The sequence below is a fragment of the Vulpes vulpes genome, chromosome 13 (genome assembly GCF_048418805.1).
Source record: "Vulpes vulpes isolate BD-2025 chromosome 13, VulVul3, whole genome shotgun sequence".
In the NCBI taxonomy this organism is placed as follows: domain Eukaryota; kingdom Metazoa; phylum Chordata; class Mammalia; order Carnivora; family Canidae; genus Vulpes; species Vulpes vulpes.
The window spans coordinates 151,548,325-151,561,981 of record NC_132792.1 but is presented as its reverse complement, the minus strand read 5'-3'; the positions used below and the strand labels follow the sequence as shown (position 1 = coordinate 151,561,981).

The window sequence follows — 13,657 nt, the reverse complement described above, 5'->3', positions numbered from 1 at the left end:
ACACAGGCAAAGGGAGAAGCAGGCTCCCTGCAAGGAGAGTTATGCGGAACTCAATCCCAGGACCCCAGGATCACAACCTTACCCAAAGCAGACACTTAACTACTGAGCCACCCAGGCGCCCCTCTTCCTCCATTTTCAAAGCCAGCAGTATAGCATCTTCACGGTTCTCTCTCTTTCTTTGCCTTCTACTCCTCCGCCTTCCTCTAAGGACCTGTGATTACATCGGGCCCTTTCAGGTAATCCAGGATAATGTCCTCACATCAGGCTCCTTAATCTAACCCTATCTATTAAAAAAAAAAAGATTTTATTTATTCATGAGAGACACAGGAAGAGAGGCAGAGACATAGGCAGAGGGAGAAGCAGACTCCCTGCAAGGAGCCTGATGCAGGACTCGATCCCAGGACTCCAGAATCATACCCTGAGCCAAAGGCAGATGATAAATGCTGATCCACCCAGGTATCCCAAACTAATAAAGTCACTTTTGTTGTATAAGGTAAAATATTAGTAGATTCTGGAGATTAGGATGTGGACCTCTTTGTTGGAGGCATTACTCACCCTCCCACAACTTTACAAACTAAAATACATTTATATTGTCTTCTATATTTACCTATGTAGTTAATTCTCTTTGTGTGGTTTGAGTTATTTTTTCTTTTGAGAGAGAGAGAGCTCAGAGAGAAAGAGTGTGTGTGTGTGTGTGTGTGTGTGTGTGTACGCATGTGTAGGCTTTGGGACAGGAAGGAAGGGCAAAGAGAGAGGGAAAGCCACTGGAGTCTCTTCAGTCAGATTAGTTGTCAGCTAATGTGATTGGACCAAGATTTCCTTAAATGCTTATATAACATCTCCTAGCATTTGTGTGTTTGGCATGCCTTCAGTGCACCAGCAGCAAGTTTGTAGCTGTGCCTCATCTTTCACTTCATGCATGCACTGAGCCTCAGGGTCAGCCAGAGATGACTTTAGGAACTTTCCAGGGCTTTCTTGGGCATGTGCATAGCCCTACATATGAACATGGATTTTTGACTCCTAGGAATGTTTTGGAGCTTATCAAAGTCCCCAGTGAACTTCTCATTCCCGAGATTTTTATTGCAGCTTTTTCATCCACCTCTTGTTTGCTCCAACTAGTCCTGCTTTCTCAGTTGGCTATGATGTTTAAGCAGTTGCCACTAATTGTTTCTGCAAATTTCCTTAGGATACAGATATACTGTACACATATATCAAGCTTTGAGTAAGGTCAAATCAAAACAAAGCTTGAGAATGAAACTTTTCAGGGACCTCTCAGACAAGTCAAGTAATGATAGTTCTCTGAGAATCAGGTTTGGGGAATCTCCAAACCTTTTCTGATCCCTCCACTGTCTGCTAGGCTGCTGTTTCTCATGGCTACCTTAGCATTGTGAAACTGTCGATTTTCTTTTTTTTTTTTAAAGATATATATTTATTTTTTATTTATTTATGATAGTCACAGAGAGAGAGAGAGAGAGAGAGGCAGAGACATAGGCAGAGGGAGAAGCAGGCTCCATGCACCGGGAGCCCGATGTGGGATTTGATCCCGGGTCTCCAGGATCGCGCCCAGGGCCAAAGGCAGGCGCCAAACCACTGCGCCACCCAGGGATCCCGAAACTGTCGATTTTCAAGGCTACCATGGAACTAGAGACTGGAAGATGGGAATAGGGTAACAACAAAGCTTGTTGTTCTTACTGGTATTCAGCCATTTCTCTTGCACAAGCACTCCTTGGATGATTGCAAGACTTTGGTTAACTAGGAGTTCTGGAAAAGCTGATTTTGACAATTTTTGCCAATATCCTTTTCACTTGAATGAAGGAGCAGATTTTCAGAGGTCCTTACTTCACTATTCTGCCCTTAACTATATTTGAGAAGAGGTACATCACCACCAAAGCCAATTTTATGGAAGTGTGGGTTACTAGTGTCTGATGTCTTTCCTCTGGCCTGGAAATTGGTGACACAGAGTGTGGTAAGCTGACTCAAAATGGTCATCGAAAGACCTAAGAACATTACAGACGAGAGTTGTAAGGCTGAAGTTCAAAGAATCTAAAGTAAGTAACAGATTGACTGGACAAGGTAGTTGACTTAACTGAACAAAGAGAATTTCTTCTCTGTCTGCTTTCTCCCCATGCTTCCCGTCCTCCATTTCCCACTCCACACCCCCATGGCGGAGTACATAGATCTAGGTGCATAAAAAGCAATAATATGGGTAAAAGCTAACTAAGATGCTATTACCTTAAGAAATAAATTGTCAGAGTGATCTGTTTTCAAAGCACTTCTTTTATGCTATCTCATGTAATCTTATTACTAAACAGGACATGAAAAAGAGTCTCTATTTTATAATGAGGAAAATTGAGAATTTCATTAGATAAGTTACTGAATGTCTTAGGGCTAACAACAGGTAGCATCGCTCTTAGCTCTTTTGATTTCTTGTCAAGTACTCTTTGCACTATTATGTGATAAGACTATTAGAAGAATTTTTGTAGTAAGGATGAGCCAATTTTGAGATAATTTCTGGAGGAAAAAATCACGAGAATGTGTCTGGTTGGATATATGAGATTAAAAGGGAGAAGATGCCCAAGATTTCTAGCATGGAAAGTATATATTTAGTACATTGCAACTAGTCAAGATAAAAATGCTATTCTAATGGGAAATAAAGATCAAGCTGCTGTTAATTCAATGAAAGAATCAGGGAAATAATTATTGAGGATTTAAATGAAGCCAAAATGTATATATTTTGCTCATTTTCCACAAGGTGTCAGCAACACTTAAAACAATAGCAATTGTAACGGTTATTTGGAATGGGGTATCTAAATTTGTTAAAGATTACACAATTAGGAGTTTATTATTGTATTTATTTGTTCCCACCATGAGGTTGTTTGTACTTCAGTGTCTTGACAAACTTCAGACATTATTTAGAGCTACATATAATATTTTACCATCTGCATCATTATTGTCTTGTAGCCTACCTTTGGGTTACTTAACCATTATGCTAAAGTAGAAATTTTGACTTCCCCAGACTCAAAATATGTTGGAGAAACCAAGTCAGCAGGGGGCAGCACAGTCTTACAGTGTTTCAAATTTGGTCATTTGAATGGACCATTCACAAACCTAAGGATATAAAGATAGTGTGGTACATGGTGTTCATGCTTTTCAAGCATTCACACCCTGCATGTCAAATGGAATATTATTTGTAACCCAAATATATAAAGCAGATGACAGTGATACTTTACCAACAGAAATCTTATTTTATAATATTTTGCCTACAACATCAGACGCTAAAAATAACGGAGCCATTTTAATAAGCAAAAGATTTAGAATAAAACTTTTTTTTAAGGTGTAGTACTAGTTCTGTCTTCCTTTTACAGATAAGGAAATTGAGGCTGAAGCAAACGTTAAAACATGTCCAAAGTCACACAGATGGCAAAATAGCAGAGCTCACATAGAAGCCCAACTGTCTTACTCCAGAGCACCTGTACCTACGATTATACAATTGCTGATAATATGTTTTAGTCTTACTTCAGCCCTGAATCCAATTTCTTTCTTTTTTCAAATTGCACCATACAGAGAAGACTCTGACTGATGCAGATAAGGGGTTAGAAATGGTATCTCTCTTTCTAAACAGTTTACTCTGCAGTCTCCAGAAACTTCTCAATTCAACACAAATGTTTAGCCCAAAATACAAACAATGTTGAGTGAAGTCTGCAGTACAGATGCAGGCACTGTTCTCTTGTATGTTAACAAGTGGTAGAACTGCTAAGGAAGTGAACAGTTATTCCACATCTTTTAGACAAAAAAAACAAAATAAAACAAAAAACCCTAAAACATGGAGATGCTAAGTACCATATCCAAAAGTCACATTCCCATAACTGACTTACCCCGACTGTCTCACTAGTTTTCCTTTCCTCACCTGCACGTTGTACTGCCTCTTTGTGTTAATACTCATTTATGTGCTTGTCCTGCTATTATTTTTTTTCTTGAGTAGGAAGGGGCAGAGGGAGAGAGAGAGAATCTTAAGCAGGCTCTACTCCCAGTAGGGAGCCCACCATGTGGCTTAATCTTGGGACCCCAGGATCACACCCTGAGCCGAAATCCAGAGTTGGAGGCTCAACCTCCTGAGCCATCCAGGTGCCCCTGTTGTTTCATTTTTAAATAGATAAAACTATATTTTAAAAGTAAAATTCAAGGGACACCTGGGTGGCTCAGGAGGTTGATGTCCATCTTTAGCTCAGGCCATAATCCCGGGGTCCTGGCATCAAGTTCCACATCAGGCTCCCTGCTCAGCAAGCTTCCTGCTTCTCCCTCTCCTACCTACTTTTGCTCTCTGTCACTATCTCTCAAATAAATAAAATCTTTTTTAAAAAAGTGAAATTCAAGAGATTCCACTAACCACAGTTGGAAAACCAGGAGCCTGTGGATAACAGAATATAATCCCAAACCTAGAAGGTATTTAGAAATAATTTGAGGCTGTTGTTTTCTAATTATCATTCTATTTAGTTTTCCAGTAGTTAAAAATATATAGGTATATATATGTTTCTATTAAAGACTTAGATTTGAATCATCTTATTTAAAACAGACTAATTAAAGGGAACATTTAACACATCTGGAATACACTAATTTGCACAGGAGTAACTGTGAACCTAGCACTCATTAAGCTCAGTGACCAGTTTTAAAAAGCTCACACCTCCCCCAGATGTGTTATACATGAGGGCATCTCTGGGGAACAGTCTTTACTAGCTTAGCAACCCGGTAAGTATTGCCAGTGACTCAAACATCTCAGAGAAAGAAAGCTTTTGCATGGGGCACCTGAGTGTCTCAGTCAGTTAAGTGTCTGACTTGATTTCTGCTCAGGTCGTGGTCTCAGGGTCATGAGATGGAGTCCCGTTTCAGGCTCTGTGCTCAGCAGGGAATCTTTCTCTCTCCCTCCCTCTCCTTCTACCCCTACCCCCACTTGCGTGCTTGCACCTGCACTCTTGCTCTCTCTCTCCCCCACCCCTGAAATAAATAATAAAATCTTTAAAAGAAGAAAGAAAGAAGAAGAAGAAGAAGAAGAAGAAGAAGAAGAAGAAGAAGAAGAAGAAGAAGAAGAAGAAAACCTTTTGCAATTTTCAGAAATGTGATAGACCCTAAGAAGACAGGGAAGTCAGTCAGCTACCTTAATTTTGAAACAAAAGTCATAGTTCTTAGTATGTACTGAAGTTGTTAGGTTACAAAAATCCTTCATGATTACTGCCACTATAACATGCTTCTAGATCTCTAATTAGGATCAGTGATTATAAATTTGATTTTTTCAAAGCCTGATGTTTTGCTACAAGGTGAAAAATTGCAATTTTTTTGCTTAAGATGTAAGATGTACACAAAGACAGACCGTGAGTACTGTCTCAAGGAAAGACTTAGCTATCATAGCACAAGGTATGCCCTCTGCCCCAGGTGCCCTCTGCCCCAGGGTTCAGTCCTGCCACGTGTTTGGCCTTAGGTTATTTTTCTAAGACAAATCTGAGCCTGTTACTCCCCACTTCAAATTGCCTCTCCTGTTTTCCACTGCTTGTAGAGCAGGTCCAGCTTTTCTCGCCACCACGTTTCATGTCTTTCACAATTTATGCTTCTCATTCAACAGTATTTATTAAATGCCTGCCAAGTGATAGTTGGGGGCATACAAAAATAACTAGAACCAAGGTTCTGCCCCCAATGGACTTCCAGTCTGGTAGGAATGACACACAAAGCAAAGGTTACAGTGCAGTATGACAAGTGTCTGATAGAAGTCGTGCTAAGTGAGTAAATTTGGCTTGAACTTTCCTTTGTAGCTATATTTTTTACTCCTTTCCCCCACATACACCAGCCAAACCGGATCAGTTTACATTTGCCAAATGCTATCTGCACGTGGGCCTTCGCTCAAATGTCTGAAATGCCATTCCCCATGCCTATTGAAATCCCTCTAGGGCCAACTTCCAATATCTCCTCTCAGGAATAGAGTTTCTGATAACCCAGAATTCATCAAATCTACCTTTATTCTCCCATAAAACTTCTCAAGGCATTTTTTTTAATAGTCTGCCTTAAAATCAGTTCATCTTTTTGTCCTACTACAGTGCCTTGAACAGGACAAGCAGCCAATAAACTTTTATACTAATAGCTGTTTTGCCTCTATTCTTTTCTGTTTCTTTTAGTAAGAAAAACAGTGTATACTGTTTATAGTTACTTTTTTTGCAAGTAGCCTGAAGTCTGGTCACAAATAAATCAGGACTGTGAGATGAATATGAGTGATTCTAAAAACCATTAAACAAACTGAGAATAAAAATATTAGGTATACTGGTACTATGGACACTGTTGGTTTTCTGCCAATAATGCTATCCCTATTACTTCCTGCTTCTTTCCTTGAATGACATCCTGTTTTGTTCAGGTAGCCAACCCCAGACCATACAGAATTCCTACCGGAAAAAAAAAATGATCCACCATGAATGATAGTCAGGAGACCCTAGAGGTAGGTATATTGGCGTCTCTAGGATGTAAACTAATAGAACACTGTGAAAGAGATTATAAAATAAATATGCTTTAAATGAGTAAAGAGCTAAAAGGAGTAATAGAAACCACAAGGAAAGAACAAGACAATATGGAAAAGGAGGCAGATTTAAATAATGACCATATGGAACTTCCAGAATGAAAAATAGAGTCACTAAAAATAGAATCAATGAAAAACATGAATAAGAGGGTCAGGAAAATGAAGGGTGGAATGAAAATGTTAAATATATTTTCTTATAAGAAATGCAGAATGAGTGACTGTAGAAAATGAGAGACAATGTTTGAAATACTTAGGTCATCAGATTGAGTAAACACAGATCCTACACAGGATTATCAAAATGAATGCACACCTATAAAAGTTACAGTGAGGGGCACCTGGGTGGCTCAGTTGGTTAAGCATCTGCCTTTGGCCCAGGTCAGGATCCCAGGGTCCTGGAATCAAGCCCCACTAAGCAGGGAGCCTGCTTCTCCCTCTCTCTCTGAGCCCCACTCATTTGTCCTCTCTCTCTCTCTCTAGCCTCTCTCTCTCTCTCTCTCTCTCTCTCTCTCTCTCTCTCTCCCTCCCTCCCTCCCTCTCTCAAATAAATAAAATCTTTTAAAAAAAAAATTACAGTGAGGGGGCAAAAGCCCAAACACAAAACAATGGAAGTAGCCACGGAGAAAATATAAGGGAACAACAGTTCCTCTAACAGAAGGCTTCTCAACAGTGCTAAAGACCAGAAGGCAGTGGTATAGTATCTTTAAGTTGCCAAGGTAGATGATTATACCAACTTAGAATATTATCACCACCTAAATTATCACTTGGAGAAGAGAGCAAACTCCAGATATTTTCAGGCAAAGGCCAAGAGAGTTTACCACCCATAGATCATTGCTGGAGTAACAACTAAAGCATATACTTTCATAAGAACCTTGAATTCAAAGAAAGAAAGAAGGTGGAAGAACTGATGGTGAGCCGAGAGATTGTTGAACGCTCAGAAAATCGAAATAAGCAGGGATAGATAGATCAAGGAGAAAAATACAGGTAAGGATATGGAAGCTTTGAGTAACACTTAACAAGTCTGATTTATATATGAGACCTCTACTTAATAAATGTAAGCATATGTAGAACAGTTACAAATGGCAACCATATGCTAGGCCGCAAAGGAAGTCTCCCCAAATATCAAAGAATCAACATCATATAAAATTCTTTGACCACATTGCAATGAAATTAGAAATTCATTCAACATACATCTATTGTACACATACTTTGCCAGACATTGCTCTAGTTATTTGGTGTACATTAATGAAAAACAGAAATAAATTTTGACCTGCATGGAACTTAAACTGTGGGGAAGGGGAGAGAGACACAATAAACATAATGAACATAATAGGTGTACAGCATACGAGAAGATTATCAGTAGTATGTGGGAAAAAATAAGACTAGTGGCAAAGGGATAGGTGTAATTTTATTTTTTTTTTAAGTTTTTATTTAAATTCCCTTTAGAAACATACAATGTAATTTTACTTTCAGGTGTACAGGTTAATGATTCAGCACTTCCATACAATACCCTGTGCTCATCACAAGTACACTCCTTAATCCCCATCACCTATATCACACATCCCTTCACCCATCTGCCTTCTGATAACCATCAGTTTGTTTTCTATAGTTAAGAGTCTGTTTCTTGGTTGGCCTCTCTCTTTTTTTTTCCTTTTACTCATTTGTTTTGTATCTTGCATTCCACATATGAGTGAAATTATATGGTATTTCTCTTCCTCTGACTGACTTGTTTTACTTAGCATAATACTCTCTACCTCCATCCATGTCGTTGCAAATGGCAACATTTAATTCTTTTTTATGGCTGAATAATATTCTATATTATATATACATACCACGTCTTCTTTATCCATTCATCAATCGATGGATGCTTGGGCTGTTTCCATAATTTGACTATGGTAGATAACACCTCTGTAAACATAGGGATGCATATATCCCTTTGAATTAGTATTCTTTTGCTAAATATATAGCCACGCCATTGCTGGATCATAGGGTAGCTCTATTTTTAACTTTTTGAGGAACCTCTGTCCTGTTTTTCAGAGCAGCTGCACCAGTTTGCATTCCCACAACAGTGCAATAGGGTTCCCCTTTCTCCACATCTTCACCAACACTTACTGTTTCTTGTTTTGTTGATTTTAGCCATTCTGACAGGCATGAGGTGACATCTCATTGTGGTTTTGATTTGCGTTTCCCTGATGGTAAGTGATGATGAGCATCTTTTCATGTGTCTGTTGGCCATCTGGATGTCCTTTTTGGGAAAATGTCTGTTCATGCCTTCTGCCTACTTTATTTTGGATTATTTGGGTTTTGGTGTTGATTTATATAAGTTCTTATATGTTTTGGATACTAACCCTTTATCAGATATGTCATTTGCAAATATCTTCTCCCATTCCACAGGTTACCGTTTAGTTTTGTTGATTGTTTCCTTCGCTGTGCAGAAGCTTTTATTTTAATGTAGTCCCAATAGTTTACTTTTTATAGACAGGAGACCTGTCTAGAAAGAAGTTGCTGCCTGTGTTCTCTTCTGTGATTTTGACAGCTCCACATTTAGGTCTTTCATCCATTTTGAATTCATTTTTGTGTATGGTGGAAGAAAGTGGTCCAGTTTCATTCTCTTGCATGTTGCTCTCCAGGCTTCCCAACATCATGTGTTGAAGAGACATTCTTTTTCCCATTGGATATTCTTTTCTGCTTTGTTGAAGATTAGTTGACCGTACAATTGTGGGTTCAGTTCTGAATTTTCTCTTCTGTTCCACTGATCTGTGTGTCTACTTTTGTGCCAGTGCCATACTGTTTTGATTGCTTCAGCTTTGTAATAGAGCTTAAAGTCCAGAATTGTGATGCCTCCAGCTTTGATTTTCTTTTTCAAGATTGCTTTGCTATTTGGAGTCTTTTGTGGTTCCATACGTATTTTAGGTTTGTTGGTTCCAGCTCTGTGAAAAATGCTGATGGTATTTTGATAGAGATTGCATTAAATGTGTAGATTGCTTTGAGAACTATAGACATTTTAATAATATTTGTACTTTCAAGCCATGAGCATGGTATGTTCTATTTCTTTGTGTCCTCCAGTTTCTTTCATCAGCGTTTTATAAAAGTTCTCAGGGTACAGAGTACACCTTGGGTTAGGTTTATTCCTAGGTAGCTAATTGTTTTTGGTGCAGTCATAAATGGAATTGATTGCTTAATTTTGCTTTCTGCTACTTCATTATTGGTGGATAGAAATGCAACAGATTTCTGTACATTGATTTTGTATTATACAACTTTACTGAATCCCTTTATCTGTTCTAGGAGTTTTTTAGTGGAGTCCTTCAGGTTTTCTATATAATCAAGTCATCTGCGAGTAGTAAAAGTTTTATTTCATATTGATTTCGATGCCTTTTATTTCTTTTTGTTGTCTGATTGCTGTGGCTAGGACTTCCAGTACTGTGTTGAATAAAAGTGGTGAGAATGGACATCCTGTCTTGTTCCTGACCGTAGAGGAAAAGCTCTGTTTTTCCCCATTGAGAGTGATATCAGCTGTGAGTTTTTCATAGATGGCCCTTATTATGTTGAGATATGTTCCCTGTAAAGCTACTTTATTGAGGGTTTTTATCATGAATGGATGTTGTACTTTGTGAAATGCTTTTCCTGCATATATTGAAATGATCATATGGTTCTTATCCTTCCTTTTATTAATGTGATGTATCATGTTGATTGATTTGCAAATATTGAACCACTCTTGCAACCCAGGAATAAATCCCACTTGATTGTGGTGAATAAATTTTTTAATGTATTGTGATATCAGTTTGCTAGTACTTTCTTGAAAATTTCTGCTTCTGTGTTCGTCAGGGATATTGGCCTGTAGTTCTCTTTTATAGTAGTGTCTTTACTGCTTTTGATATCAGAGTAATGCTGGCCTCATAGAATGAATTTGGAAGTTTTACTTCCTTTTCTATTGTTTTGGAATAGTTTGAGAAGAATAGATACTAACTCTTCTTTAAATGTTTGGTAGAATTCACCTGTGAAGACATCTGGTCCTGGACTTTTGTCAGTTGGGAATTTTTTGATTACTGAGTCATTCCTTTGCTGGTCTCTTCAAGTTTGAAGTTTTGGTAGTTTATATGTTTCTAGGAATTTATCCATTTCTTCTAGGTTGTCCAATTTGTTGACGTATAGTTTTTCATAATATTCTCATAAATGTATTTCTTTGTTGCTGGTTGTTATTTCTTCCCTCTCATTCGTGATTTTATTTATTTGAATCCTTTCTTTTTTTCTTCTTGATAAGTCTGGCTAGAGATTTATCAATTTTATTCATTTTTCAAAGAACCAGCTCCTGGTTTCAAAGATCTGTTCTATTGTTTCTTTTAGTTTCTGTATCATTTATTTCTGCTCTAATCTTTATTATTTCCTTCCTTCAGTTGTCCTTAAGCTTTGTTTGTTGTTCTTTCTCTAGCTCCCTTGGGTATAAGGTTAGGTTATTTATTTGAGCTTTTTCTTGCATCTTGAAGTAGGCCTGTATTGCCATACACTTCCGCTTAGGACCACTTTTGCTGCATCCCATGGTGTTTTCGTTTTCATTTGCTTCCATGTATTTTTTATTTCTTCTTTGATTTCCTGGTTGACCCATTCATTGCTTAGTAGTATGTTTAACTTCCATGTATTTGTGGTCTTTCCAGATTATTTCTTGTGGTTGAGTTCTAGTTTCATAGCATTGTGGTCAGAAAAGGTGCATGGTATGACTTCAGACTTTTTGTCTTTGTGGAGGCCTGTTCTGTGACCTAATAGGTGATCTATTCTGGAGACTGTTCCATGTGCATTTGAAAAGTGTGTATTCTTCTGTTTTAAGACGGGATGTTCTGAACATATCTTTTAAGTCCATCTGGTCCAGTGTGTTCATTGTTTCCTTGTTAATTTTCTGTCCATCGATGTAAGTGGGGTATTAAAGTCCCTTATTATTATATTATTATCAATTAGTTCCTTTATGTTTATTATTAACTATTTTATAAACTTGGGTGCTCCCATGCATTGGGTACATAGATATTTACAATTGTCATATTTTCTTATTGGATTGTCACGTACCTATATGAAGTAGTATCTTTGTCTCTTGTTACAGTCTTTGTTTTAAAGTCTAGTTTGTCCAATATAAATATTGCAGCCCTGGCTTTCTTTTGACATCCATTTGCATGATTGATGTTTCTCCATCCCCTCACTTTCAATCTGAGGTGTCTTTAGGGCTAAAATGAATCTCTTATAGGCAGCATATAGATGGATCTTGGTTTTTTTATCCATTCTGACACCCTGTGTCTTTTGATTGGAGCGTTTAGTTCATTTACATTCAGAGTAATTGTTAATAGATATATGTATTATTGAAATTTTATTACTTGTATTGTCATTGTTGCTGGAGATTTTCACTCATCTTTTCTTATCTTTCTCTCATGTTTTGCTGATTTTCTTTAGCAATATATTTGGATTTATTTTTCTTTATTCTTTACATGTTTGTTAGTGGGTTTTGATAAATGGCTACCTTTAGGTTTATATATAACCTCTTCTGCAAATAGCAGTTTATATAAAGTTGGTGGTCGTTCAAGTTTAAACCCAGTCTTTTCTCCTCTTCTCCCCATGATTTAGGTATATGTTATTATATTTTACATTTTTGTGTGTGTGAGTTCCTCAGTTGATTTTTACAGAAATATTCATTTTTACTGTTTTTGTGTTTCCTGCCTTTATAATGTCACTTTTGGTCTCAGGAAGGTATAGTTTTAAATGAGAGGTAGGATAAAGCTTATTGGGATTTGGAAGAAAGGAGTAGTTACTTATGTGCATATCTGGGGAAAGAACATTGCAAGCAGATGGAAGAGCCAATCCTGAGAGCCCAGAGTATGTGTGTTGTTAAAAGGAACAGGAAGGAGGCCTCTTTAGCTAGAACTCCATGATTAAGAAGTAGCATATTAGAAGGTAAGGTAAACAAGGCAGTCTCTTACCACTCCCATCCCCCAAATCTGTATATTTGGATACTCAAACAAACAAACAAAAAAACTTTCTAAATTAACTCAGAGGAAAAAACATAATGGAAATGAGAAATAGTTAGAATCAAACAAATGAAAACACTATTAAATTTGTGTGTTACATCTATAACAGTATTAGAGGGAAATGTATAGCCTTAAATATATTTGTAAGAAGATAAGAAACAGTGCAAATTCTTCCACCTAAGGAAGTTTGAAATGAAGAATTATTGAAAGAAAAATAGTAAAGAGATTTAACAAAAACAAAGTTGTTTTTTTTTAATTACTAATATAATAGGTAAACACCTGGAAGTATTTATCATGAAAGAAAAATAAACAATATGTTAAATGAAAAGGAGGACATAATCACAATTCAGTGGAAATTTTATTTTTATTTTTTTGAAAATTTTGTTTAATTGAGAGAGATCATGTGTGCATGCACACAAACAGGTGGTGGGGAGTGAGAAGCAGAGGGGGAGGGAGAGAATCTCAAGCAGACTCCATGCTGAGCCTGGAGCCCCAACAGAGCTTGATTTCACAACCCTGACATCATGACCTGAGCCAAAATCAAGAGTTGAGTGTTTACTTGTCTGAGCCACCCAGGTGCCCATCAGTGGAAATTTAAAATCATAAGGAGAATAACTCTAGGAAAACAAACTTGAAGACTTTTTGAAATGGGCAATTTTTTTGAAAAATATGAATTTCTAAGAAGTGATCTAGGAATCATAGAAAACATGAAAAGACTTGTTACCATTAAGAAATTCAATCAGTCATCAAAAAAGATTCTCATAAAAGAAAGAGAAAAAGAAAAAAAGATGGTTGAGTTTCAGAGGCAAGTTTTACCCAACTTCAGTGAACAAATAGCTCTCCCAAAATAATGCCTATTTGATGAAAAACATACATGTATGTATATATGTATATGGTTACATATGTATATGTGCATAAGTGTATATATTTTTTTGCTCAATTCAACTTAACTGTCTAATTTGGGATTTCTGCATATATGTTTATAAGTGAGATTGGCTTATAATTTTCTTATGTTCTTCTTGTCTAGTCGGTGTCAAAATTATACAAGTCTCAAAAGAGAAGCCGAGTACTTTTCCTTTGCATCCTCTGAAATAGTTTATAT

General features: G+C 37.2%; 1 protein-coding gene across 5 annotated transcripts in view; it reads left to right on the top strand.

Annotated features, from left to right (window-relative positions):
- Positions 1-13,657, top strand: part of SYT14 (synaptotagmin 14) — a 209,038-nt gene that overhangs the window by 177,586 nt on the left and 17,795 nt on the right. The gene's annotated exons all lie outside the window — the stretch shown is intronic.